Below are 26,445 nucleotides of genomic sequence, written 5' to 3' on the forward strand. Positions count from 1 at the left end.
CTTACTGTAGGCATATAAGCAAGTATGAATCGATTGCAGTTGATTTATCTTGTTGATTATTACTTGTTTCCAAAATTTCCTTCAGCATTTCCAGGAACACTTTGGAATCCTATCTTTACCTTATAATTTAAAATAATAGATCATTAGCAAAAGACCAATGCTCAGCGGTGTGCTAAAGGATTCTTTGTAGCCTGTCTTCTCAGTATGTTTTCTGACACGGATTCCAGCTGATGGCCTTGTCACACTGACTGAAACATTGCCATCTCTGCAGTGTGAGATCACAAAATTTGACTGAGGAATGAGTGATCACTGAAGACCCTCTTCCACTTATGACACTGACAATGTTTCCTGCAGTGAGAATCCTCCCATGTCCTGCAAGTGTCACTGTGTGAGGAATAGAAACCCAACGTGTAATTGACTGAATTGATTCTCCATTAAGAATTATTTTGTGCAATCTAAGTGCTTTCTTCTCCAAATAAAATAAAGCTTTTCCTTCTTTTGTGTTTTAGAGATTATTCCTGTTTATCATTTTCTTGTGTGCACCCAGGGCAGGAGCTTGGATGAAGGCTCACCCAGAGTCATTATAGACCTGTCTGCTCAACAATGAGAATATGTTCTTATGATCAATGAGAGCATTTTTACATTTGTTGTGAACATTAAGTTTCTCTATCATGTGAGTTCTTTGGTATGAATAAAGATTAGTTCTCTGGCTACTGCTTTTCTTACATTTGTTACATTTATATGGTTTCTCCAGGGAGGGCTGGACTTGTGTATTTCAGGGCGGTTATGTTCTGCTCAGTCCCCAGTTGTTTATGGTCTGTTTATTGTCTCTTGAGGGCAGCCCTCATTAAGAAGAATGAAATGCTGTGGGCCTATTTCAAAACAGTTGCTTTCTTTTTCCCCTGTTGGAAGTGAAGCACATTGTCTCCAATTGTCAATGTGAGAACCTGGTAGGAATCCTGAACAAAAGTGGGGGGCCTCCTGGAACTGTGCCCCCTGCAGTTTTTAACTCTCAGACTGGAGCATTGAGCCTCCAGCAGTTTGTCAGCTACGGTTTGGGTTTCCTCCCTGGGGTCCATGTAGGTTTCTGCTTGTGCATTTCTACTCTAGTCAGTGAATGTCTTTGTGTCCGTCTCTCTGTCTCTCCAGTTTGGGGGGTGGCAATGTTCCCTGTAATCTCAGTTCTCTGAGGCTTCTAACAGGAGTCATTGATTTTGTTTGTTTAGTTAGTTTTTCACTTGTTGTTAGATAGAGTTAAAAGTTCTACATTTTTACATCCTGAATGAGAATGAATTCTGAATTGTCCTTTTTTATTTTATTTCCCTGAAAGTTTTGCTTTTTAAAATTGTTATTAATAAAATAATCATTCTTCATTTCATTCTCAATTCCTAATTATGTTTAAATTTTTATTAAAATTTACTTTATTTTAAATGATTCAAACCTAATTCACTTGTGTTTATCTTTCTTTTCTTTTAACTTACAAAGTTGAACGTTTAATTATTGCATTTTTGAACACTTTTACACTCTATTAATTTGTTCAAACCCAAGTTTCAATTGCATAATTGTGTTTCTGTTTTAGGGAACAATGCCCTTGGAATTTTGACAGACATTACATTGAATATACATATCGTTCTGAGTAGTAGAAATATTTCTTAACAATAATAGTTCTTCCAATCAATGAACATGAGATGTCTTTCAATTTACTTGCATATTCTCCAATTTCTTTCATCAGTGTCATACTTTTCTGTCTCTGGTGGTTGGGACTCTGGGACCAGAGTGGAGAATGGAGGTGGGACAACCCAGGCAGCTGCTGAAGCCACTATTGATTTGGGGGCACACCCTTTTCCTCTTACCTGCACTAGCTTAGACTTCCTGCTGCACTGAAGCTATGTGGAGAAGAAGAAAAGCAGCATCAGAGAAGTCACGACCCCTCAGCCAGAATTAGCATAAGTCCCTAGGGGTGCACAGCGGGGCTCCTGGCCCATGTCTGGGTAAGACTCTGGAAAAGGGATCCTCAATCTGGTGGAACCCCTTAAATGGAATTCCTGATCTGGAAGGTGCCACCTGGGTAGTGATCACGGGCTTAGTGGGGCTTGGAAGCCATTCTGGATTTCTGTAGTTTAGTTTCAGCTTCTGGTCTTTCTGGTTTCTGAGGCTTCCATCTGCTGACTGAGGTCGGCTTTGTGTCTTGTTTTTAGAGATCAAAATGGGTGACATCATTTCTGTTTAATCACAGTCCCTTGGGAAGAATTTTGATTGCTTGGTTCAACACTAGGTACAGCCCCATGACTAGGGGAGAGGTGGTATTTTACTGTAATACCGCATGCCGTATGTATACACTTCAGTGAGTAAGAAAAAGTTGGAAGCAGTTTTCAGTAAATAAATGTGTGAGGAATGGAAATGCTTTTTGTTAAAAGAAAAAAAAAAAGATGATTTGGCCTCAAGCTCTTTGTTTCTGAACGGAAAAAAATAAGGGACAAAACAACATGGATACAGAAAGTTGAAGGAGGTTTGTGGAAAAGACACACTGAGAAAAGAATTTTGTACATGGTCAGGATTTTCTAAGAAAATCTAAGGCTTGATTAAATGTAATTAGGTAAACGGATTTTGTTAAGAGTAGACAGATGCAAGATCGCATTTGTTTTTACTCTCTGTTAGTGAAACAAAGATTTCTTTAACTGTTGAGTGGCTTCTGATAACAGATTATGTGAATTTCTTTGTCTTTAGGCAATCCGTTCCCTATCTGCTCTTGAAATATTTTATTGTAATTCTGGTTAAACGAATAAGAATTGTTTTGCAATGATCTATGATCTTATCTGACCAAGTATTTTAAAACTCTGACAAACTTCCCAATTATCAAATATTAATTAAGTTTCTTTGACCTCCATCTAACTTTGGAATGTTTCAAAGAGCCCCTGGAGCATCCCCAAAAGAAATCCCAAACTGATTGCATTCATTTGATATGTTAAATTACATAGGAAGCATTATTGAATGAGTGATGACAAAATATCTTACATTATATTGTACATGTGAATGTTATTAACATAAAGATTCTAAAAGTTTTATGGAATTCCTAAAATTTGGTAAGTCCTGATAAAATATTATCAATCATAATTCCAATTATTGTCTTAAAATGTATGTCACAGCATTAACCACATTTCTTTGTCAGCTGCATTGTAATCAGGTCTGTAACCATGCCTTCCTGAGCCTTCTGTCACTCATAGACAGTTATGCTTTTACTCTGATGCCCTTGAAAAAGTCTCCTTTTCAAAAGGTTTATGGAAAGCACTTTTTGGATAAGTACAGGTTTCTGATTTTCAGATCATACCACTGAGCTGGGTAAGAAATTAAAGAAATCTAATGGAATTTTTTATTTCATAAAACTGTTAACAAAATATTAGTTACATGAAATGGAGTAAACTGATGAATATAGTTCCAATTTTTGGTTTTGTCTGAAATATTCCTGGCTTTTAATCTTTATTTTCCAGATATGAGGTAATCTTCCCCTGAAGCTAATTATGGCTTACAGGAATTTGGTAAATTACACCTTTGCGAACAGAATTGAAGCATTTATCTTTTCCTTCTACCTGAGACCTCCAGGAAACTCTTAGGTTCCTAGCAGCCTTTCCAAGTGAATGAGGAAGGCCTCTTCATGGAAGCTGCAGGAACCTCAAGACATTTTGGAACTCAGGAAGAGAAAACTCCACCTGGGCCTGCAGGCACCGCAGGTGAGGACTGGAGGCACGGCTTTCCTGGCCTTGGGAGGCCTTTTACAAGTTTAACTTGAGGTCCCTTATAAAAAGTTCCAGCAAGATCAAATTTAAAATAGCCTCTTAAAATATTCTTTTTTACAGAGTGGTGTATCTTCACATAGATATTCTTTGCACTGAACGGTTTGCCAGGAAGACTGGAAAGTAAAAGTTAAGTTTTACTGTGACTGTGTGGTGTGCATGGGGTCCAAGGGAATTGAGGGTCTTGTAGCAAAGGCTTCTGTGGGGCAAGACACAGTCTGAAAATGTGCTGATTGGTTCACACACTTCCCAATATGCAACATAGTGGTGTGGTGTTTTGTGACTGTGCCATGTAGTGGGGCATAAGTTGGTTTTCTCAGACACAGGTGGTGTTGTGTAAACAGAGATACAGCACATTGTGTCTGGAAAAAACATTGGGAGCTTTGCAGCAACCTATGTGAATTTTTACAGTGTCACTGAGAATTGTTCACCAGATCGTAACACCCCTGGCACAATTTGGGGCAACCCTAGGCTGAAGGTAACACCATGGTCAGGACAAGAAGAGGGAGATGACACCTGTGGCCAACCAGTGTGCACAATGGTGAGACTGGTGGCAGGGACACAAGCTGTCCTCACCATCCTTGGAACAATGAGAGATGAGACCTTTCACATGCACACACAGGTCCCAGTCAGTCACATTCTGGGCCAAGTGCAGGGACTGCTCATCGCAGATCCAACCTGATGGCAGGCCTTGGGTGGGTGCATTCCTCACATTTACACTTGCCACAGTCCTCACACCCGTAGGTGTGCAGCCCCGAGTCTTCCTTGCTCAGTGGCTTAAGCTCACCTGGCCTGAGCTCTGATCTGGGCTGTTCCTGGTTATTCCAAGGAGAAGGATGACCCAGCAGCCTCTTCGCAGAAGGGCTGCTGCTGGGGCTTGTCCTCACGCTGCTCTGGTTTGATTGTCTACTCAACTTCTTTGTCCCAAATATAGGATTGAAGAAGGTGACCCTGCACGTAGAGGCCTTGGCTAACTTCACACAAAAGCCCTGAATGATAGCCAGCAGAGTTTTACACTGTTGAACACGGAGTTTCCCCTAGTGTGGAAGACAGCTTCTCAGAGCCAGATGGCATTAGACATACTGACGGCTTCTCAGGGAGAAACCGGTGTGGTTACTCCTGCCATGCGCTGTGTTCACATCCCTGATGACTCTGGAAATGCCCCTTCCCTTCTTGATGATGTAAAAAGCTGGATTCAGAATGTTGACGGTGCTGACACAAATGCCCCTGAAGTTCTCTCTGACGCCCCTCATTGGTTTCCAAGTTTGTTTTCAATTCCTAAAAGCTGTGCTCTATGTTTTCAGGAATATTTCAGCTATTGCTTGTGCTCATCAATGTTATTCCAGGGTTTTATATGTTTTTTAGCTTATGATGTGCTGTGTATCCTACCTTTGTCAAACTATGGTAAAATCTCTAATATGACCCCTTACTAAATGGCATGAACACGTACATTTTTCCATCAGAAAAAACTCAGATGAAACCCCAGTTCATTAGGAAGCAGCTAGGGGAGAATGGCGTCCACTTCCCTCTTTCCATAGATATGGAAGGAATTCACAGTGGGGAATATTGTCATCGGCGACCATCTGGTATTTGTAACTGCTTAAGTGTTCAAGGGTTCAGATGGCACTTTTCATGCTCTGGCCCACCAGGGTGGGACCGGAGAGGAGGGGTGGTTGTGTGGTCTGCCCAGCCCCCTGGTGGGGCTGTGTGCTTTTGCCCCCAACACCTCAGAAATGTCGATTGGATTTCTGTTTTCTGTCTCTTATTGTTCATGACTCACTGCAACTGCACACACAGGCACTTGTTTGTAGTCTCTTGTGGTTTCTTTGTGTTTTGCTGCTTTAGATGTAGGTCCTGGCCTGTGCCGGTGCTGCAACAGGAGGCCCCAGGTCTCAGCCTGCCTAGATATTAGAGACATATATCAGCCTGACTTTAAGCTGCACACTTTTTTTTCTAGCACTTTTCCACAGCCTCCCTTCCTGCACACCCTTTGTTCTAAGCACAAGAATATTAGATGATTCCTAAAGCCAGAGGTCAACAATGTGCCCATAATGACATGCCCAGTGGAAGGAATAGCTGCTTCGGCAAAAGCAAGGACAATTTTGCAACAATTTGTCCCCCAGAATGTGATCTCTAAGGAAACCAATGACTCTCCTTGAATTCAAACCCCCTTCCTTCCCTCCCTGGCAGGCCCACAGTCTTGGAGGCATTAGCCCACTGTGAGCTCTTTTGCCTGGCAAAGAAATAAAGCAGTCTTTTCTGCTTCATCCAAAATTCTGTCCTCAAGCCTCAGTTCAGTCATTGGGGTGAGGAGGCCAAGTTCAGGCATCACTTCTAAATCACTTTGGCACTGGAAGCCCTTGCCTATATTGACAGGCAGTGACAGTATTTAAGCATCACGTTGAGGAAGAAGAGACTTTTCCTATTCCTGCGTCTAGAGAAACTCCTCCCAGGCTAGATGTTGTCCCGAGGCCTTCAGTCACTGTAGCTCCTGAAAGTGCCCGTGGGCGATGGCGCAACTAAAAAGCAGTGGTCCTCAGGCGCTGAGCGCTGAGCGTGCTTTTCACTTTCTCTCCATGGGGGTTTTATCAACTCGGAAGGACCCTTAGTTCTGAGGGGTCCAGGCTATGTTCTCATTTTTCAGGGAAGAGGGAAAGTCATCTTTATCAAAGGAAAGTCAAGGTTCAGAAAAACTTAATCTGAGCAGTGAAATAATTAGTGTTTCATTGCATAAATCAAGACATATCAATGACAAAAAATAATAATTTGTGCCTGACATTAGTCTAAGTTTTTAAGTAGCATCTGAAAAACCCACTTGGGGAAGCTGAGACTGCAAATTCAGTAAGGCCTCTCAAAACTTTATTTTTCTATTCTTTTTTCTTTTCCTTTTTTTTTTTTTTTAACTAAGGCTGTTCTACAGGTTAGCTGTTATATTTCATTGTATCCACTTTTAAATTTGGTCTTTCCATTAGTGCTAACAAAATAGCTGTCTGTGATGAGAGCTTTCTAAAAAATTAGCAATTTAGAAGTTTTTCCAACTCAAAGGGTCCATCATTGGCCATTGAAGAGTAATATCTTAATAGCCTATTTGTAGAAAGACCCAGCGGGAACTTTCCAGGCTACCATGGGCGCAAGAGGTATCCTCGTTGAGGGCAAACATGACGTAGCCCCCATGAGCCAAAAGTTCATTCCCTAGAAAGTCTGAGAAAGTAAAGAACTTTGTTATATCATTAATAAAGCAGCAAAGGCTGAGACAACAGAGACCCCTCATGGACTGGAACACCTTACGGCAAGCTCCCTTGAGAACTGGTGCAGACTGACCAGGAGAAGGCTTGGAGTTCCAGTCTGTTCAGCTGGTCTCCAAATTCACACTGTGCATGCCCCTCCTGAGTGGGACAGACCGGGGAGTTTCCTCACTGGCCAACAGGCCAAGCTCTCAAGACACTGAACAGACAAAAAGAAAGCCTAATGTGACCAGTGGTTTTTCTCCTTATGACAAATGACACAAAAGACAGAGATAAAGAAAAATAGTGACAATGTCTGGTTGGAAAAATTTCCACAAACCAAGAGTAATTTACTGAATTTCAAACCAAGAGTCATTGAGTCCAAGGAGCTAACCCTACAAATATTTTCTCCTGCTAATAGAATTCTAGAAGAGGAAAATGCTTACCTTTCTCATTTCCAAAAGATTCTGCAGGAAGAGACCCAGGAGTTTGACCTGGTAAGAATCTCACCTTCTGCTGGCTTTTGTCAGTCGCCCCAGGATCTCCACCTGCAGCATCTGTGAGTGACGTGTGCTTAGCCAGGGAAATTGCAGCTCATCCTCACTGTGGACTTTTGGGGAGGAAGAAGTGTTTCTCTATTCTTCTAGGTTCTTCTGGCTAGTATAAGAATTAAATTGACATGAAAGAGATTAACAGGGGAAAATCAAACAAAATTTAATAACATGTACACGTCGGAGAGACTCATACCCCTGGAATGCAGACAGCCGAAGCCCAGCAGGAAGAGCCCTGCCATCATTTCCAGCCCCCATGCCCATTCCTTCTCATGCTGCCCTGTGACCAGGCCCCAGGAGGGGGCCAGGCATGCACAGAAATCAGGACTTAGATCCAAACAAAAGTCTTGGCACCAAAGAAGGGAAAACATTGGGGCAGAGTCTTAGGGAGCTTGTAGCAAAACCCTCTCTGCTGACACACAGGGAAGCTGAAGCCTGGGGCAGGACGGGACTGTTCCACCACTTATGTGATGGACTTTGCGGGGCCCCACTTCACTCTCACCCTAAGGAAGCCCTTGTGGGAGAGGCTGAGTCCAGCTCCAACAAAACACCCTGCAGCTCTGTGGTTTGCCAGTTCTGTGGCTCCACTAGCCCAGGGAACTTGGACCACTGTTATATGTGGAGCCTCCTTTTCCTCACCCCTAAAATGGGCCTGACACCCCAGCTCACAGGACTGGCCATGAGAGTCTCACAAAAGGTCTGCTGAATGCTGACAGCCCAGGCCTTGGTGTGTGGCCTCTCTCTTCCCAGGCCTTGACCCTGGTCCCCCTGCTCAGCCCCCAGACTCACATCCAGATCACCCTCCACACTGGGTCCAGCATCACCAGGTCGGTGATGTTTTTGCTGAGGGAGGGGATGAACCTGGATTCTGATCTCAGGGCCCTACAGACCCTTCCCTGAAAACCCCTCACCTTCAGCTCTGGGCCCACCCCACTGTTTGCAGATGGAGCAGTCTGGGACCCTTACTAGCCTCCTCGATCTCCACACCCCTCGCCCTACAAGAACCCTGGCTCCTAGTCAACCCCCAAGACTTGTGTCAGCAAATCACAGGGTGTTTGAACCTTGGCTACTCCCATCACCATGTCTACTTGCATCAGCTTTTCCAGGCCCTCCTGGCAGTCACTTGGAAGGAGGATCTTAGCTAACATGGCAGTGGGAGGCGGGGCTGGAGGAGGAAGGCCTCTCCTCCCTTGATTTGGGGGCCTCCAGCTGGGGGTAGCCCCCTCCTCTGACCCTGCAGCCCCTACCCTGCAGGCCACTCACCCCCTCCCGCAGCCTCTCCCGGGCTCTGGAGGCCCCGCCCCAAGGCGCTGGGCTTGGAGGCTGCTCTTGCCGGAGTGGAGGACAGAGCCATTGAGCCTGCCCCCCTCACCCGGTTCCCCAAGCCCCCTGAACTCAGACCCTGACACCTGAACCGGGCAATGGTAGCAGTGCTACGTGCCCTCCAGCATGTTCTGATTCCAGAACAATCCCAACGCTGGCACGCACTGGGTGTGTGATTCGGGGCTGTTGGCCTAGCCTCCCGGAGCCTGTTTCCTCACCTGGCAAATATTGGACGCCCACTTAACCGCCAGGTTCTCCTGAGGTCTCAGGGCCATGTCACTTTTATCCTCACCTACTGCTGAAGCAGAACAGAAAGCCCCACACCCTCCTTCCTTTCTCCTCATCGCCGCTCTGTGAGGCTGGCCCCACTGGGTCATCCTCCCTCCATTTCCCGGCTGAGGAGGCAGAGGCCTGCAGAATGGCAGTGGGGTGCTCAGGGGACCACAGAGGAGAGGCCATATCCCCTTCTCAGCCAGAGGCCCTGGGGCAGCGTCCCTTCCCCAGTCCAGCTCCGCCATTGGTGGGAGTTGTGTCCTCCGGGCTCCCAAGCGGTGGCAGTCCCCCATCTGGGTGGAGCTGTGGATGGTGGGGACATGGGCCTTGGAGGCCAGATTGAGGTCCCTGCCTGCCCCAGGACCCCTGGAGTCTCTGCCACCCAGGCTGGAAACAAGGCCATGCTGAAGCCTTGCCCTCCCCGGGAACAGCTCAGAACACCCCCTGCGCAGCAGGCTTTCTTCATCAACTCAGGAACGTGACCCCGAGGCACCACCTCTGACTCACAAGGTGGGAGGGGACAGGACACTTTGCTTCCTTATTCATATGAAGCTTCTGAAGTCATTCAGGAAAGATCAACTAAGCTCCCACCAGTTCCCAGACATTTCTCATGAGGCACCCGGGGCCTGTGTCATTGCTGAGTGGGGACCAGGGTGACAATCCTGACCGTCACTGACCAGCACTGATGGTGAGTTGGGCACAGTGTGGAGTCACAGAATGAACACATATCTGTCTCTGGCCCAGCCACTCGGACCCAGGACTGGGCGGCCATATGCACACCTAGACCATAGGATCCCTGCAGTGCTCATCCTTGGGATGAGAAGGGCGCCCTCCCCTCGGAGGTGCAGCGAAGACAGAATGAGTAGCAAGGACTCCTGAGGACAGATGGGGCTGGTGAGGGAAGAAAGTTACCCCCACCCACCCCGTCCACCCAGGAGACTGGAAGAAGCCACTTGCCAGCAGGAGGGACTAGAATAGGAGCCAGAGACCCGCTAGCGCTGCCATCTGAGTGCCTCCTACTGGAGCAGCACGGAAACACCACATTCCCAGGGCCTTCTGCCCCTCCACCTGCCTGTGAACAGAACACATCCCTCGTCCTGCTGATCCAGAGAAGATGGGGATTTTTCAGACGCTTTAGTGAGAAACTGAAAACCACATCCCACCCCATCTCCTTCCCTCCTTGACCCTCCTCTCTCCAGAACTCAGGCCTCCACGCTACCTCGATGAGCAGACCCCTGCTCCAGGAATCAGCTTTGCTACACAGATCTTTACATTTCCAGAAGCTCTTCCTAAGGGGAAGGGTAAGAAGGAAGGAGAAGTTCAGGGAAAATGTGTGCATGAGGAGTTAAAGGGCAAATCCATTTTACTTGAGAACATGGAGTGTTCAGACTGTCTGGATGAGGGTCTCACTGGGATTCTCTGGGCAGGAAGGTGCTGTGGGGCTGGGGATGGAGCCCTGGGGTTGGTCACCTGGGGCCTCCATTTCCATTTCTACTGAGAAGATCCGTTTCCACCAGTTTAAGTTTCAGCTGGACAGGGCTCTGTTGGTATAAAGAGAACACTAGAAATTCTCCAATTTGACTCCAGCCCCTGGGATGTTTAATAAAATCAATTCCTAAAGCAGTAGGAATGGTGGCCTATTTCCCAAGGGGGCTTAGAGACTTGGCCCCCAACCCAGATCATGCCTGTCAAATTTGTTTCCCCCAGAAGGTGCCAGCTGCCTCGGGGGGGATGGCAGACAAATAAATGACCCCACACTGACTATGAACTTCCTGTGGAGAGAAACCCACCCACATAGAAACTGACCCATGTCTCCTTCAGAGAGTGATTTGAGGCAGAGCAGAGAGGTCTGCATTCAGGGAGCAAAATTTCCTGAGGACTGGAACCCTTGGGGAGGGGAACATAGGAGGCTTGGAGGTGGGAAGCTGCTGCCCTGCTCGCTCTAGCTTTAGTCCCCTCACTGTCTCAATTTGCCCTGGATGAGACACACCCCCAGGGAACCCAGGGAGGACCTAGAGGGCATTCAATACATGAGACAGCAGGATGTTGAAAATCCACAGGAATGAAGTTAGCTCAGCCCGCGGAAGAATATAGGTAGGAAGCATCCACCCACTGAGAGCTGGGAGTCAAGGTCAGCATGGCCCCGGCAGGACAGACCTGGGACTGTGCAGGGGCCTGGACCGCAGACTTCCATCCAGAAGGCAGGCAAAGGAGAAGAGGCCATTCCCGAGATTCCAGAGACGGGCTTCACTGGATAGTCCATCCCATACCCTGGCCACCTTGACCCAGTGCTCCACCACCCAGGCTTGCTCCTGGGCCACCACGATCAGTCCTTGTGGTAGGGGTGATGATGCAGGTGGCCACACTGTTGAGCTGAATGATAGTAGCATGGATGGTGGTGCCATGTGCTCATTGCTAGGGCTGTTTTTCTGGGACCAGGTGAATCCCAGACATTGAGAGGGAACCACCTTCTTCAACACCTCCTAGAGCAGAGGGAACATCACATGATCAGCCATAACTCATCTCTGCATCCCAGATGGGGATCACCAGAGTGGGAGTCCAGGAAGTAGAGGACATGGCTGGAGCCTGGGTTTTTCTCTGTGCTGAGGGCACTAGCACCACACTGATTTTGGGACTCAGTGGGTAAAGGAGAGGGGAATTTCTACAAGCCCATCCTCACTAAATCCAGGCTCCAGAGGGCATCTCCACTCTGCTTAACTCCAGGGGCATCTTCCACCATCCTGATCACATTCTGTTCTGACTCCCCAGATGCATGTTCCCCAGTAGCAGCTACACTCAGGCTGTTTGTTTCTCTCCCTGTGTTTAAGTTCACATCAGATATGTGATAAGTGCTGGGGCAGCTGAACCTCTGGGCATATTTCTGGGTGACCCTTGGACCTGGTTGCACAGGGTGACCTCCCCTCCCGCAACCAATGGGCCAGGCCCCACCCACTCTTCTTTCTGTTCTATCTATTTAATCTACACAGACACTCTGTGCAGGACATCCTGTTATCCTCCATCTCTGCAGGTGGACAGAGAAGGCTTGGGTTTGAGAAAGTTGCCCAGGTCACATGGTTGATAAGCGGTGGAGCTGTGGTCTTGGATTCTGGTCCCAGAAGTCTGGATCCTGGAAAGGATGGAGTGGGACAGCTTATTCAAAGGGAAGCCCTGCCCCAGCACCCCCATGAGAGCCCACCCACAAGCACATCCAGCAGAGTCAGCAGTTCTGCCGCCAGCCTTGTGGGGAGGCTGTGAGTTCAGACTGCTCCTTACTTGTCCCCTTCCTCCTGGTCACGTATCAGGAGCAGAGGGGCCCTGGGGCTGGAGCTGGCTCTGTCTCCAGTTTTAAGGCAGGAGATGGAACACTGAGTGGACTGGCCCCGTTGCTCCGCCTCAGAGTGCGCCCCCACTGCGGCAGATGCTGCTTGTGCCACTACTGAAGCTGGTGGCGGTGACGCTGGCTGCGGCGCCAGTGGTGCTGGTGAAAACAGATAGGGGTTGTCCCCAGGCCCTGAGTTGACCCTTCCTCTGGCTCTTCAGCAAATTTTCAGCTGTGGGGTTGGCACAAGTGGAGGGGAAAGAGAAATGTTCACCCACAGAAATGACTTTCCCTGTCCCTTCCCCCAAAAGAAAGCTCTGCTGCCTTCAAAAGGGACACACAGCCTCTGAACCCCAACTCAGACAGCTCCCCCTGCCTGCAGACCTCCTACCTTCTGGCCCTGCCTCAGTGGGTGCTAGAAGGTTCATAGTGACCCGGAAGAGGTGGGGCAGGTGCATCATGTTGGAGGGAACTGTAGCTTGTAGCATGTGGCTTGTGGAGTGTAGGCCAACTGTGCAGGGCTGCCAGGTGAGCTGCAGATACTGATGCCGCCAGGGGCCCAAGGTCCTGGAAAGGGCATGGGAGGTTTCTGCATGAACTAGAGTCAGAGGCCTGGACTTTCATCCATGCTGAGCTCTCACAGTCTCTTCTTTGGCTCTTGGACCCAGGTGGTGGCTTCAGCCCACTGCCTCCCCTGTGATAGTCATCCTTGTAGTGGGAGGACTTGTCATGGAGTAGGCCTGACAGGGATCTGCTGTGAGTGTGGTCTTAGTGACATCCTTTTCTCCAAGGCCATGGGAACAGCCTACTCCATCCTCCATGCACAGGAGCTTCAGGACTGGGCTGGAGACACTTTTGTGAGTGGGTTGCTCCCCTCTCCTCCTGCTCTAGTCCCCAGTTGTGGAGGTCATGGAGGTGCATGTGGAGAGAGCAGGTGAGGGAGATGGGGCTGTTGGGGGATGGGTCTCTCAGCGATCAGCTCAGTCCAACAGTCCTCTGATTCCCAGGGAGGCTGGGACCCCACCCACAGCTCTTTGTGACTCATTTTCTTCTTCAGGGGAATTAATAGATGTGTGAGCTCCAGGTTCTGTTCGTCTTTCCCCAGTACAGCCCCCGACCCTACTTTGTTCTGAGGAGACAGCAGCCCCTCTTGTGGACCCAAAGACCACCTACAGCTTTAGTTTGTCCTGTGATTCATCTGTGTGGGTGAATATGGGAGGTGCACCACGTCTAGAAGAGGCTGTGAGGGCATCATGGTTAAAGTGCTGTGGCATGTTCTTTTGCAAATGCAGAAAGGCCACAGGCCAGGGAAGGATGAGGCTGAGAGCATTTTCACTGGGGAGAGAGAAGGATAAATGTGAAGACACACAGCACGCCCAGCAGCCCTTTCTGCAGAGCCAGCCGCCAGGTGAGCATGTACCATGACTTCCTCCCATAACCCTGTGAGGTCCATGCCTATACAACCCTGTCTGTGAGAAGAGCAAAGTGAAGCTCAGAGAGGTGTGGGAACATTCCAAAGATAAACAGATTAAGGTGGGATTGTCACCACCATGCTGTGCTGGGATAGGCACTCAACTGTCACACTGCTCATGCAGGACCTGCTGGGAGCAGTGAAGGCCTGACAGGAGCACAGGAACACTGTGATGGAGGTGACGTTTCTACCTAGGAGAGCTGATACTGGGGACTCTATGTGATTCTTTTTTGTGCTTGCTTTGAGTGTCAGCATGATACTGTCCCATCTGGGAACAGGGCTGTCCCCTTTCCACACCGGCGCACAAGGAGAAACATGTTCACACTGACATCACCATAAGCCACCAGCAGGATCAGGATCTGGAGCTCAGACCAGATAATCTCAGCACCTCAGCAACTGGTTCAAGAGGAGGACCTGATTGCCCACCTGAAAAATTTCTAGCTTTAAAAGTATATTTAATTAGGGGGAGTGATAAATAATTGATCCCTTCAAAATATTCTGTTATCTGAAGAACAATAGCACCTCTGCATTATAAGAGCAATATTTCAGCTAGCCATAAATAAACATCAATACAGGTATGAGAAAAAAGGGTGTTAGAAATTACAAAAGGGTCTCAAGATTATGCAGGTCAGAACTGAGAACTGTCCAAAGCATGGGCTGCATTCCTTCTAAGCTACCTGAGGCTTGGTCTGCTTCTGACATGGAACAGACGGTTCTGAGAAAACCACACTCCTCAGAGGACCCCAGGGTGTTGAGAGATTTGGGTTTGGACTCCAGACCAACCCTGATCATCTCTAAATATGGGATTTGAGACTCTTCTGCATCTGATCCAGGCGTGGTTCCAAGGAGTGAGGCATGATCCAGGCAAGAGAGCAGACATGGCTGGATCAGAGCATCACCAGTGACATTAACAAAGAGACCAGGGCACTAAGATTTCCAGTGATTTAGCATCATGGCTGGGACGGGTCATGTGTTCTCCAGTGAGTTCTGAACATCCAGCACTGCCCTCAAGGAACTGCAGGGGGCGCGCGAAGCCAACATTTCTTAGATGGTGGGGCGCATGCGCATTCCGCGACAGACGTGGTCGGCGTCTTCCCTGGGGGCGACGCTCCTTTTCCTCAGGGAGGAGCGGGAGGCGCCATGGCGGCTTCGGGACCGCGTGGCCCTCGTTCCTGAAGGAGGAGGACGCTCCTCGCTCGCTGTCTGAGGTAATGCCGGTTTCCCCGCATGCTAAGCCAGCTTCACACCGGGGTGTGTGTGGACCTGGCCGAGTTGGGTTTCCAGTCCAGGAGGGAGGGGACTGGTGCGCTGGCGGACCCGCTTCGACTGTTGTCCTCACCTGCTGGGAGGGGGTGAGGGTCCGCGTCCATCGGGGCCACGGGGGTGTTCGCGCCCCCTCATTCTCACTGCCTGGGTCCCCCCCTTCCCCGTGTGGTCGGAGGTGTTTACATCACAGGTCACGGGCGGGGACTCGGGTATAACGTGAAAGGGGCTGAGAAATTACTGAAACAGGGAAAGAGGTGTATGAAAACACATTATATTAACTTTTATATTTTGTGTGTCAAAGTCAGAGTTTATTATGCTTTTAATTTCCTGTCTTTAAAGGAATACAATTATTTATTTTGTACTTAAAATATTTTATATTTAAAATGTGCTTCTTAGCTTATCTCATTTTCAAGTCAAAATATTGCCACGATTGAGATTTTCTCATAATGAGAAGGAAAAGCTGGGCTGGACTAACAAGCTAACTCTTAAATCTAAGTGTAATAAGTGTCAGTTTACTGATCTAAGTACTGCTGGGCTAACTCAGAAATCTGAAGTTTAATAAGTGTTGGTTTACTGGGCTAACAAGTTAACTCATAAATCCTAGCTCAACAAGTGCCAGTAACTGGGTTCTGGCCAGCAGAAGTCCCACTGAGACTGAATGAATTACTCAAGACTCTGTGGAAAAAGTCAAGAGAGGGAGAGGGTGTCGGGAGCCAACTCCACGAGCCTCTCAAATGCTCCCACATTTATTGTGTACAATCAAAGGAAAAATCACTAACAGTTGTGTGATGGAATACAGGAATTTAAGGAAAGACAGGGTGGGATTGAGATTGTAGAAATAACTGTGAGTGCAAAGGCTTTGTTTATCTTTAGGGAAGTCATGGGAAGAGGGGAACAAGATATATCCTTATAGATATGTTAGAAAAGGCCACCAGCCCAGCCAGCTCCTTGTTTGGGGCATAGAAGACTATCTAACAGCAGACACACCCTGTGTTTATAGCTGAGGGCCTGGGTTGTTGCTTTGCAATGAGCAGAGTTCTATCTAAAACCTCAACTATGCAAGAAAGGCATTGTCTCTGCTTTTTACTGCCAGGAGACTGGCATGCCGATGCACAGGTGCCTGTTTGCAAGGCAGTTAACTAAGCACATTTGTTCTTCTTTAAGGAGATGAGTGGCTGGGGTCTGTTACAATTTGTTAACCCAATCATGGGCTCCCAAAAGTAACATGCTCTGTTCCTAATAGATAAATTCCAGTGTACTGATTCCCTGCTTTTGCTGTTCACACCTTATTGGCTAATAGCCCCATGCTTGCAATTAACTCTATAAAGCCTAATGCACAAGTTTTGGAGGTGCTCAGAGCTTCAGAGCAGAAGACACTCTGAGCCTGCCAGTGTAATAAATCTGAGTATTCCAACCCTCCAAGTGGTGCTTGTTTCTTGGCTGGCCTGTTGTTTCCGTAATATTAATACAGTGACAGTCTTAAATATATGTAAGTATAAGCTTATTGAAAAACCTTTTGCAGCATTCCAGGGTGACCAGTTTTGTTAAAAATAATACCTAGGCCACTACCAAATTCTTACAAGAATATAATTTTAAAAATTGTGAATTACTTTTATAAGTTCCAAATACAGTGGTGATTTTTAAAATACCAACCATTGTACATACTTCTTAAGACCATTTGAGATGAAATATATTCAAAGCTAAATCGTCAGAATATTTAAAAGGCAGGACAATGACTGCTTTTCATTGCAAATATATTTTCTCCTAATAAATGCAAAATATGAAGTTATTTAGCTTAGATTTCTATACCTTTGTTCAAAAGGTGAAATAAGAATATAATCTTTTTTCAATTTTAACCCTTTCCCATAAAAATTGGTATTTGCATTTGTAGAATCTTAATTTCCCTTTCATTTTTTCTTTTGATTTATTTTCTTTAACAGAGAGTGCTTTCCTATGTCTCGTTAAAGTTTTTTATTCTCCTATTCTAGATCCAAGTCACTTTCTGACACTGAGAGTAAACAAGGGGAAACGCCTTATAGTAAGTGTGCAACTTTTGATGTGGTCAGGAATTTTTCTTGGAGAAATCTCTTTACAATTTCTGCTCAGATCACAGTATTATCCCATTATGAAAACTGAATACAAAATTGTAATCTCTTTACACCAGGACGCTTCCAATTTTGGCACAGCACATTTCCTGGTATTTTACATTAGATATTAATACAATATTTGATTTTATTTACATATTGTACAGTAATACATATTTTATATATGAATATCTGCTGAATGCCATTAATTTGCATGGGGTGGTAGCTGATTGCATTTGATCTTTCTGACCATTAGTTATTCTTAGGTGTGTCTAAAGTACTTCTTAGAACACAAATTTGACTACCACACCTCTCATAGAATATTTTAAAGGTTATTATATTTTAAATTATAGAAGCAGAAATGTTATCCATTACGTTTATGAAGTGATTAAGTCACAATTTGGTAAATGATTAAGTCACAATTTGGTGTAATCATATTCAGTGGAGGAATGATGGCTTCTACGTCTTTTTACATCTGCCACAGTTGCTTCTCTATACTATTTGTGACCATGAGCATTTTTATTGCAAAGTGATCTTTTTCCAATTCTACTTTTTTTCTTTTATTTCAGTACAATCAGTAAAGCTTTCCTTTGCAGTGATGGCATTGTTTTTAACATGAAGGTACCTTGTCATCTGACGCATTTGTACCTGATGGGCTACTACTCTTGTACAGAGCAAGGAAAAGCATTTTCATATCTCCATCTGTATTCTAGATCTTATCTAATTTCTTAGAAGCATTTTATAATCATTTTTAGTTATTTTAATTGTACTAAACACAGAAGAACAGATCACTTTTTATCTTTACCTACCTCATCACCTAAATGGACACAGATATTATAATAACATGTGAGTTTGATGAAATTGAGAAACGTTCCAGGGTTTGAGCTTCAAGTATTTTTATGTGATTTTCTAAGAGGTAATTAATTTCTGGCACAAAATATGGAATTATCTAAAACCACTTGCAGGGTTGTCTGTCATTTTGTCTTATTTGACTTTTGTCACATAGCTATCAGCTAGGACCCGGTGAGTTTGAATATTTTAAAAAACATTTCTGATTAGAAAACATCAGGAAGAAACATTGAATATTTATGTTCACGACTCTGGTATCATTATTGTAATGTGCTATTTGTTTTGGCGTATATTTGATTTTGTTCCAGTAGTGTGAAATGTAGGCATGGGAACAAAATTAAAAACAACAAAAAATTCTTGAAGTCAGTCACAATGAATTATTAGTCATTTTATTTTTATTTTATAAACAGGCCATTTGAATATGTTCAGCCATGAAGTGAAACAGACTCACTGAATTCTGAGTCCTGAGAGACAGTGACCCAGACACAGCCCTACCAGTAAGTAATGTGGTGATTTGATACAGATATATATTGTGAAATGATTATCACAATAAGGATACTTCCATAAACTCATAAAATTCCCTTTTGTGGTGAGAATTTTTGAGATCTGCTCTCAGTAACTTTCAGATAAATAATACAGCATTGTTAGTTGTAGTCACCATGCTGTTCATGAGATTTCCCAGAACTTAGTCATCTTAAACATGGACGTTTGTACTCTTTGAGCATCTTCTCATTTCCCCACTCCCAGGCCCTGACAACCACCACTCTGTTCTTTGTGTGAATTCGGCTGTTTTTAGATTACACGTGTAAGTGAAATCATGCAGCTCTACTTTTTCTTTTTTCACAGTCTGCAGTGTGTTGATTTGATCCACTTACATACAGCAATGTGATCACAAACAGATTTAACACCTCTCACATGACTCACAAGTATAATTTTCTTTATTTTTTGTGGCAAGAATATTCACAAGATAGTACCTTAGGAACTTTGGAGACTGGTACAGCACTGTAGTCTGTAATCACTGTGCTGTGCATTTGATCTGCATGACTTATTTATCTTCTGGTTGCACATTTGTACCCTTTAACATCTCCCCATTTCCTCCACCCCGACACCTAGTTACCACCATTTTACAATTTGTTTCTAAGTGTTTGCTTGCTTGTTTTTTGTTTGTTCGTTTGTTTTTGTATATCTGATATCTTACGTTTGTTTTTTCTCTGTTTATTTCATCTCACCAAGCATAATACCCTCAAGGTCAATCTGTAATATCACAAATGGCAGAAATTCCTTCTTTCATAATGCAGAATAATATTCCATTGTATGTCAATGTCATTTCTTCTTTATCCATTCTTTCATTGTTAGACACTCAGGTCATTTCCATATCTTGGCTATTGTGAATAATGTTGTAATAAACATGCGAATGCACCTATCTTTTCAATACCCTGTTTTCACTTCCTTCAGATGCACACCAGGAAGGAGGACTGCTGGAGCATATGGTAGCTCTTTTTAATTTTTGGGTAACCTCTATAGCTTTTCCATAGTGCTTGAACCAGGTTACATCCCCACCGACAGTGTACAGGGGTTTTCTTTTATCCTCATCCTGGCCAGCACTGTCTCTTGTCTTCTTGGTGATGGCCTTTCTGACAGGAGGGAGGGGATATCTCATTCCACTTTCAATTTTCATTTCCCTAATTGTTAGTCATGTTGAATATCTTTTCATGTACATTTTGTGTATTTGGGTGTCTTCTTTGGAAAAATATAAATTTAGATTCACTGCCCATTTTTTATATTGGATTTTCTACTCTTTTTTTCTTTTTTTTTTTTTTGCTATTGTGTTATATGAGGTCTACATATATTTTGATATTAACCCTCCATCCAATATATGATTTGCAAAAATTCTCTCCTACTCTATATTAGGCTTTATATTTTGCTGATTATGTCTTTTGCTGTGCAGGATCTTTTTAGTTTGATGTAGTCCCACCTGTTGATATTTGCTTTTCTGGCTTGTGTTTTGGGGTCATACCCCAAAATTATTACCCAAACCAGAGTTAAGTATCTTCTTCTCTATGTTTTCCTCTAGGAGTTTTAAAGTATGAGGTCTTACATTTCAGTCATTAATCCATTTTAAATTATATTTGTGAGTAGCGGAAAGTAGGTTTCCAATTTCATTTTTCTGCTTGTGGTTTTCCAATCTTCCCAGCAACATTTATTGAAGATGCTAGAGTTTCCTCATTCAAAATAGCATTAAAACCAATAAAATACCTAAGAATACACTTTACTATGGAAGTGAAAAATTTGTACTTTGAAAACTATAAGACTTCTATGGAAAAAATTGAAGAAGACAAAACAAGTGGAAAGATACACTGGGCCAGAAGTATGGCTAATGGAACAGAAGAATTAAGGTTAAAATGTCCATAATACCCAAAGCCATTTACAGTTTCAGTGCAATTTCTATCAATATTCCAACAGCATTTTTTACACATGGAGAGAAATCAATCTTAAAATTTTTTTATGTGACTACCAGTGACCCAGACACCAGAGCAATCCTGGGAAAGAACAAATTGGGAGTCATCACACTTCCTGATTTAGAACTAAATCACAATGCTACAGTATGAGACACAATGATATTGGTATTAAAATACACACATGGTTTAAATTAACAGTATAGAGGACCCAGTAGTAAACCCCTGTATACTAGGTCAACTACTATTTGAGATGGAAGTAAAACACGTTCAGTGGGCAAAGGATAGTCTCTTTGACAAATGGTGCTTGGACACCTGGATACTACTTTTAATTTTTGACAGAAATTCCATACTGCTTTTCCTAGTGGCTGTGGTTATTTACATTTTTACCAACAACACACAAGGATTTTCTTCACATCCCTTCCAATCCTTGTACTCACCTGTCTTTTTTGACTGTAGCCATTGTAACAGTTGTGATAAGGTCTCGTGGTTTTGATTTGCAATTCCCTGATGATTAATGACAACCTTTTCATGTTGGACATTTGTACGTTTTCTTAAGGAAAATGTCTATTCAGATATTTTAGTCATTTTTAATTAGATTCTATTTTTTTGGCTGCTAAGTTGTATGAGGTATTTATATACTTCAGTAAATACCATTTATCAAAAGATGGTTTGCTAATAGTTTCTCCCATTCCATATGATGTCTTTTCAGTTTTTCAAATTCTTTTCTATGCAGAAGTTTTTACATTGACTTAGTCCTGCTTGTTTCTTTTTGCTTTTGCTTTGGTTGCCTGTACTTTGGAGTCATATCTAAATAATCATTATTTACAAGATCAAGGTCAAGGGGATTTTACTCTATGATTTTTTTTACGGTATTTTATGATTTCAAGTCACAATTTGACTATTTTATTGTGAGATATTTTTGTGAGTAGTGTAAGATGGGGTCCAATTTAATTCTTTTATATTCATTCGACTGTACCAGTTTATATTTTGACTGAAAAATTAAACAAGTGTTACCTTTTCTTCATATTCTTGCAAATTTTCTTTTTCTTTTTTATAATAGCCATTCTAACAGGTGTGACGTGATGTGTCATTGTGATTTTGATTTACGTTTCCCTGATGATTAGTGATGTTGAGCATTTATTCATGTACCTATTGGCCATCTATATGTCTTTTTGAAAAAAAATCTACTCGTCCTTTAGCCTATTTTTAATTTTTAATTTTTTATTTTATTACTATTATTTTATGACTTATATATTTTATAAAAAAAGTTTTTTGATTAAAAAATGGAAAAAAAAATTGCCTGTATATTATTTTATTCTGTAGTTGCTTTTTAGTTTGCTGATTATTTGTTTTGCTATGGAGGTTTTCTTGGGGGCTTTTTTGTTTTGTTTGGTTTGGTTTGGTTTTTTTGTTGTTGTTGTTTTTTAAATTTGCTATAGTTCCACTTGTTTGTTTTTGCTTTTGTTACTTGAACCTTTGGTGTCATATCCAAAAAATATTTGCCAAAACCACAGCAAGGAGCTTTTTGTTTACATTTTCTTCAAGTAGTTTTACAGTTTTTTGTCTTACATTTAAGCCTTCAGTCCATTTTGAGTTAATTTCTGTGAGTGCTGCAAGAAAGGGGTCCAATTGTATTCATCTGTAGGCCATTATCCAGTTTTTTTCCGGCACAATTTATTGAAGAGTCTATAGTTTTCCCTTTACATCTTCTTGGTTCCCGTGTGAAGTACTTGTTGACACTATATAAGTGGGTTTGTTTCTGAGCACTTGATTGTTTCATTGGACTTGGCCTCCATTTTTTACTGTTACCTACCATTTTTGATTACTATAGTTTTGTAATAAAGTTTGAAATTAGGAATTGTGATATCTCTAGATTAATTATTTGACCAGGTTGATTTGGCTATTAGGGGTGTTTTGTGGTTCCATACAAGTTTTAGGCTTGTTTTCTGTATTTCTGTGTAAAAGTCATTTGAATTTTGATAGGGATTGCATTGAATCTATAGACAGCTTTGGGTGACACAGACATTTTTACAGTTTTAATACTTCTAATTCATAACCATGAAAATTTTTTCCATTTATCTTTTTTTCAGTTTTTTTTTTTTTTTAATCAGTGTTTTGTCATTTTCACTGTAAGGATATTTTACCTACTTGGTTTAAATTATTCCTAATTTTTTTGATGACATTTAAAATATGAATGATTTTTAAACTTATTTTTCAAATTGTTTATTGTTGGTATATAGAAACACACTGCTCTTCACATGTTGATATATGTATCTTGCAACTTGACTGAATTTGTCTATTATTTGTAATAGGTTTTTGATGGAATCATTAGGATTTTCTACATATAAGATCATATTAAATGCAAACAAATAGTTTTGCTTCATCCTTTTCAATTTTGATTACTTTTATGTATTTACCTTGCCTAATTGCTCTGGCCAGGACTTCCAGTATTATGACAGTCCCCGTGGCGCTGAGCCGCGGGCGCGTCCTGCTCTCGGCGCAGATTGGACTCGCAGGCTGATGAGGGGGTGACTGTCGCCGCGCTCCCGGGATCTCGTGTGCCGGGGGAAGCCGTGTGGCCTGGCCTGGTCGACCAGCATCCGCCTGTGCCCCTCCAGCCGCGGAGACCGACCCGAGCCGATCGGACACGGCCTGCGCCTTGCCGCCGCGGGGGAAAGGGAGAGAGTGTCCCGCGCCCGGGCCGCCGGCGGCTAGGTGGTCAGGCCCTCGTCTGCGTCCCTTGGACGACTGCTCCTGAGGCGAGGAGCGGCCCGGGCCCAGTGCGGTGAGGCCGGGGACGGGCGCGCTGGGGTTCCCGGTCGTCGGAGGCGCCTCCTTGGATGAAATGTTTTCTGAGTCCCGATGGATCCGGAGACGTGGCTGGGCCGGGCCCTGTTGGCGCGGGAGGCCTGGGAGGGGGTGCCCCCCGGCCCGTAAGCCTGCCCGCGTGGGTTCCGGTGGCGTTGGAGGGACCGAGACTTCATCCGGACCCGGGGACCGGCACGGGGGCGTCCCGCGAGGGATGTGGGGGAGGCAGGCTTTCCCCGGCCCGGGGCCCGGGGCCCGGTGCTCGGGAGCGGTCCCTCGTGGGGGGCCCTCTCGTCGGAGGCGCCTCTGTGGCATCTCCCCGAGTCCCCGGCCACGCGGGCGAGAAAAGGGCAGGGCGTCCCCGGCCTGATCCCGTCTCCCTCTCGTCCCTTCCCATTCCCATTCCCATTCCCATTCCCATTCCCACTCCTCCTCCTAAGCCTCCTCCTAATCCCCCTCCCCTCTCCCCTCCCCCTACCAACCCCCCCCACCCCGGTCGATCAGATGGCCCCCGAGAGCTTCGGGGCTGCCATTTATGGGGGTAGGGCTGGGGGCAGGTGGCCGGACCGAGGTCCCGGGGTCCCCCCCTGCAAATCGTGGACCCGCCCCGTTTCTGGGCGCTGTCATTTTTCCCGTCGTGTTGGGCATTTTCTGCCAGCAGATAGGTGCTGACACGGTCTTCCTCGGTGTCTGTCACCGAGTGTTGGGTCTCCGGACGCGTGCGAGGCTCTGGGCTTCTCTCTGCGTGAGCCCTGGCCTGGTAGCCGACTCCGCTTCTGACACTTGAGCCGCCCGCCAGGGCCTGCGCGCCGGCTCTCGTGTGTGCGTCCGGCTGACGTGGCCCGTGGTGCCACCTCCGGTCTCTGGTGGCCCGAGGGCGGTGGGGTGAGGTGGCGGCGTGGGTCTTTTACCCCGTGCGCTCCCCGCCGCAGGCACCCGGTGGTGGCCGGCATGACCCCACCCCCGTAGGCTCCGTGCCGCGTGTCAGGCATTCCCCGCCTGGGGTCGTTGGCCGCTCTCCTCGGAGAGGACCGAGGAGTGGGTGGCGCCTGGCGAGGCTGAAGCAGGCCCCTCTGGTGGTTGTCCTCGCCGGGCCCTCCCCTCTGGGGCCTCCCTGCCCCACATGGCTCGCTCGCTCACTCACTCACCTGACCGATGTGGTGAAGTCATGCTCCCCCGGGCCGGGCCTAAGCCGCGCCAGACGAGGGACGGGGACGTTCATGGCGAACGTGGCTTCTCCTCTCGTTCTGCCTGCGGGCCCCTCGCCTCTCCTCTGCCGCCCGTGGGTGGCGGGGGGGAGGCAGGGGTGCGGACTCCGGCCCGACCTCGGTCTCCCGTGCCTTGTGGTGTCGGCGGGGCCGGGGTCTTGCGACGCGGCAGACACTCTCGCCTCCTCGCCTGCTCGGCGTCCTGTCTCGCGAGCGGCCCTCCCCCGCGGCGGGGGAGGGCTGCCCCGCCGCCACGCCACGTACCCCCCTCGTCGGGGTGTGAGCGTGTCTCGCCTTGGTCCTCTGCGGTGCCCCTGGAGCGCTCCAGGTTGTCCCTCAGGTGCCCGAGGCCGAGCGGCGGCATCGCTTCCCGTCCCCAGCGAGTCCTCTCGGGTAACCCCTGCGGTGGTCGTGTCTCCCGAGCGCCTCTCTTGAGGCGTGGGGGAGGGGTCGAGACGGTAAGCGAGGCGTGGCCGCTCCCCACCCTCGGTGGGGCCGGGGCCGCCTCCTGAACGTCAGTCCTCACCCTGTACCGGGGGGGGGGGGACTGACGTGGCCGGGCGCACGCCGGGTGGGTCCCCCTCAGCGGGGTTCGCGCCCGGGCGTGGGAGCGATCGTGGTGGGGCCGGGTGATGTGCCGGTGGGGGGCGGGCGTCTGTCCCGTCCCCACGCGGTCTTGGGTGCGTCTCCTCGCGAGGTGGCACGCACGGGCTCTCCCCGGTCCCGACCGCGAACGCTCGCTTCTTGGCCCGCTGCTTACCCCTACCGCAGACCCCTCCTGCCCAGCCGAGCGCTGGCGTACACGTCGGCGGGCTTCCGTAGGCCTGAACGGGGCACGCTGGGTGGGGGGCGATGCGCCCTCGGTGAGAAAGCCTTCTCTAGCGATCTGAGAGGGGAGCCTTGGGGGCACCGGACCCCCCAGCCGCCGCTCCTCCATCCAGAGCGTGCAGTCGCTCTCCACGGGGAGCGACTGCCGCGGCGTGTGGGCAGGGCCCCGTCGCTTTGGCGTGTGGGCTGCGCTGGCCCCGCGGTGGGGCCGAGTGCTGTTCTTGGCCTGCTGTGGCCCGCGCCTCCCCCCTCCGAGTCGGGGGAGGGTTCCGCCGGGCCGGGCCCGGCGTCTGGCGCGGGGCCGTGCGAGCGCGCGCGCGCGTGTGCGCGGGCTTGGCCTCCCCGGCGCGTGCCGTCGGGGGAGGGGGAAGGCGGTCCACCCCGACTTGGGCCACCCCCACCAGTCTCCGCGCCGCGAGGAGCCACCCCACCTGTTCCGGTCCCGAGACGCAGCCACCGGTGGCGGTGCGTGGGCCACGGGTCGGGCCGCCTCGCTCGGCAGCGTTTCCCCGGGCCGCGAGGCCTGGGGGCGAGCCAGACGAAGCTGGGTGGTGGTGGTGGACGGACAGACGAGACGCAGACGGACGAGTGAGCGAGTGGAAGGGGCTACCCTCTGGAATGGGGGGGTTAGCCTGCTGCGCGCGAGTCCCGGCGGCGGGCGGGGCCGGGGTGTGGGAGGAACCGCCGAGGGTTGGCTGAGGCCGGCCGGCGTCCTGGGCGTCGCGGGGCCGCCCCCACGTGTGGGGGTGGTGGGATCCTGCGGTGGTTTCCCCGGCGGCCCGGTCGTGTCTCGAGATTTCCCCTTCCCTGGGTTGGTGCCCGACCACACCCACGACCCCTGCCGGCCGTCGCTCTTGCGCGCGAGCGGCCCCTCCTCGTCGCCGCCGCCGGCCCTCCCCTGCCCTGCCAGGACCGATGGCCGCCCGCGCCGAGCCTTTCCCCCGCCGACCCCCCCCGTCCTGGGACCAGAACGTGGCCTCACCGCGTTGTG

General features: G+C 47.3%; 1 long non-coding RNA gene across 2 annotated transcripts in view; it reads left to right on the forward strand.

Moving 5' to 3' along the window:
• The first annotated feature begins 15,024 nt into the window (after window positions 1–15,024).
• Window positions 15,025–26,445, forward strand: part of LOC141577428 (uncharacterized) — a 30,600-nt gene continuing 19,179 nt past the window's right edge. Inside the window, exons 1-3 of one of the 2 annotated variants that reach the window (XR_012506295.1) lie at window positions 15,025–15,160; window positions 17,207–17,256; window positions 18,562–18,648. This is a non-coding gene — a long non-coding RNA (uncharacterized LOC141577428). The remainder of the gene's footprint in view (window positions 15,161–17,206; window positions 17,257–18,561; window positions 18,649–26,445) is intronic. The other variant, XR_012506296.1, reaches the window with a different exon arrangement.

This window comes from Camelus bactrianus, chromosome 4, assembly GCF_048773025.1.
Source record: "Camelus bactrianus isolate YW-2024 breed Bactrian camel chromosome 4, ASM4877302v1, whole genome shotgun sequence".
Lineage (NCBI taxonomy): Eukaryota > Metazoa > Chordata > Mammalia > Artiodactyla > Camelidae > Camelus > Camelus bactrianus.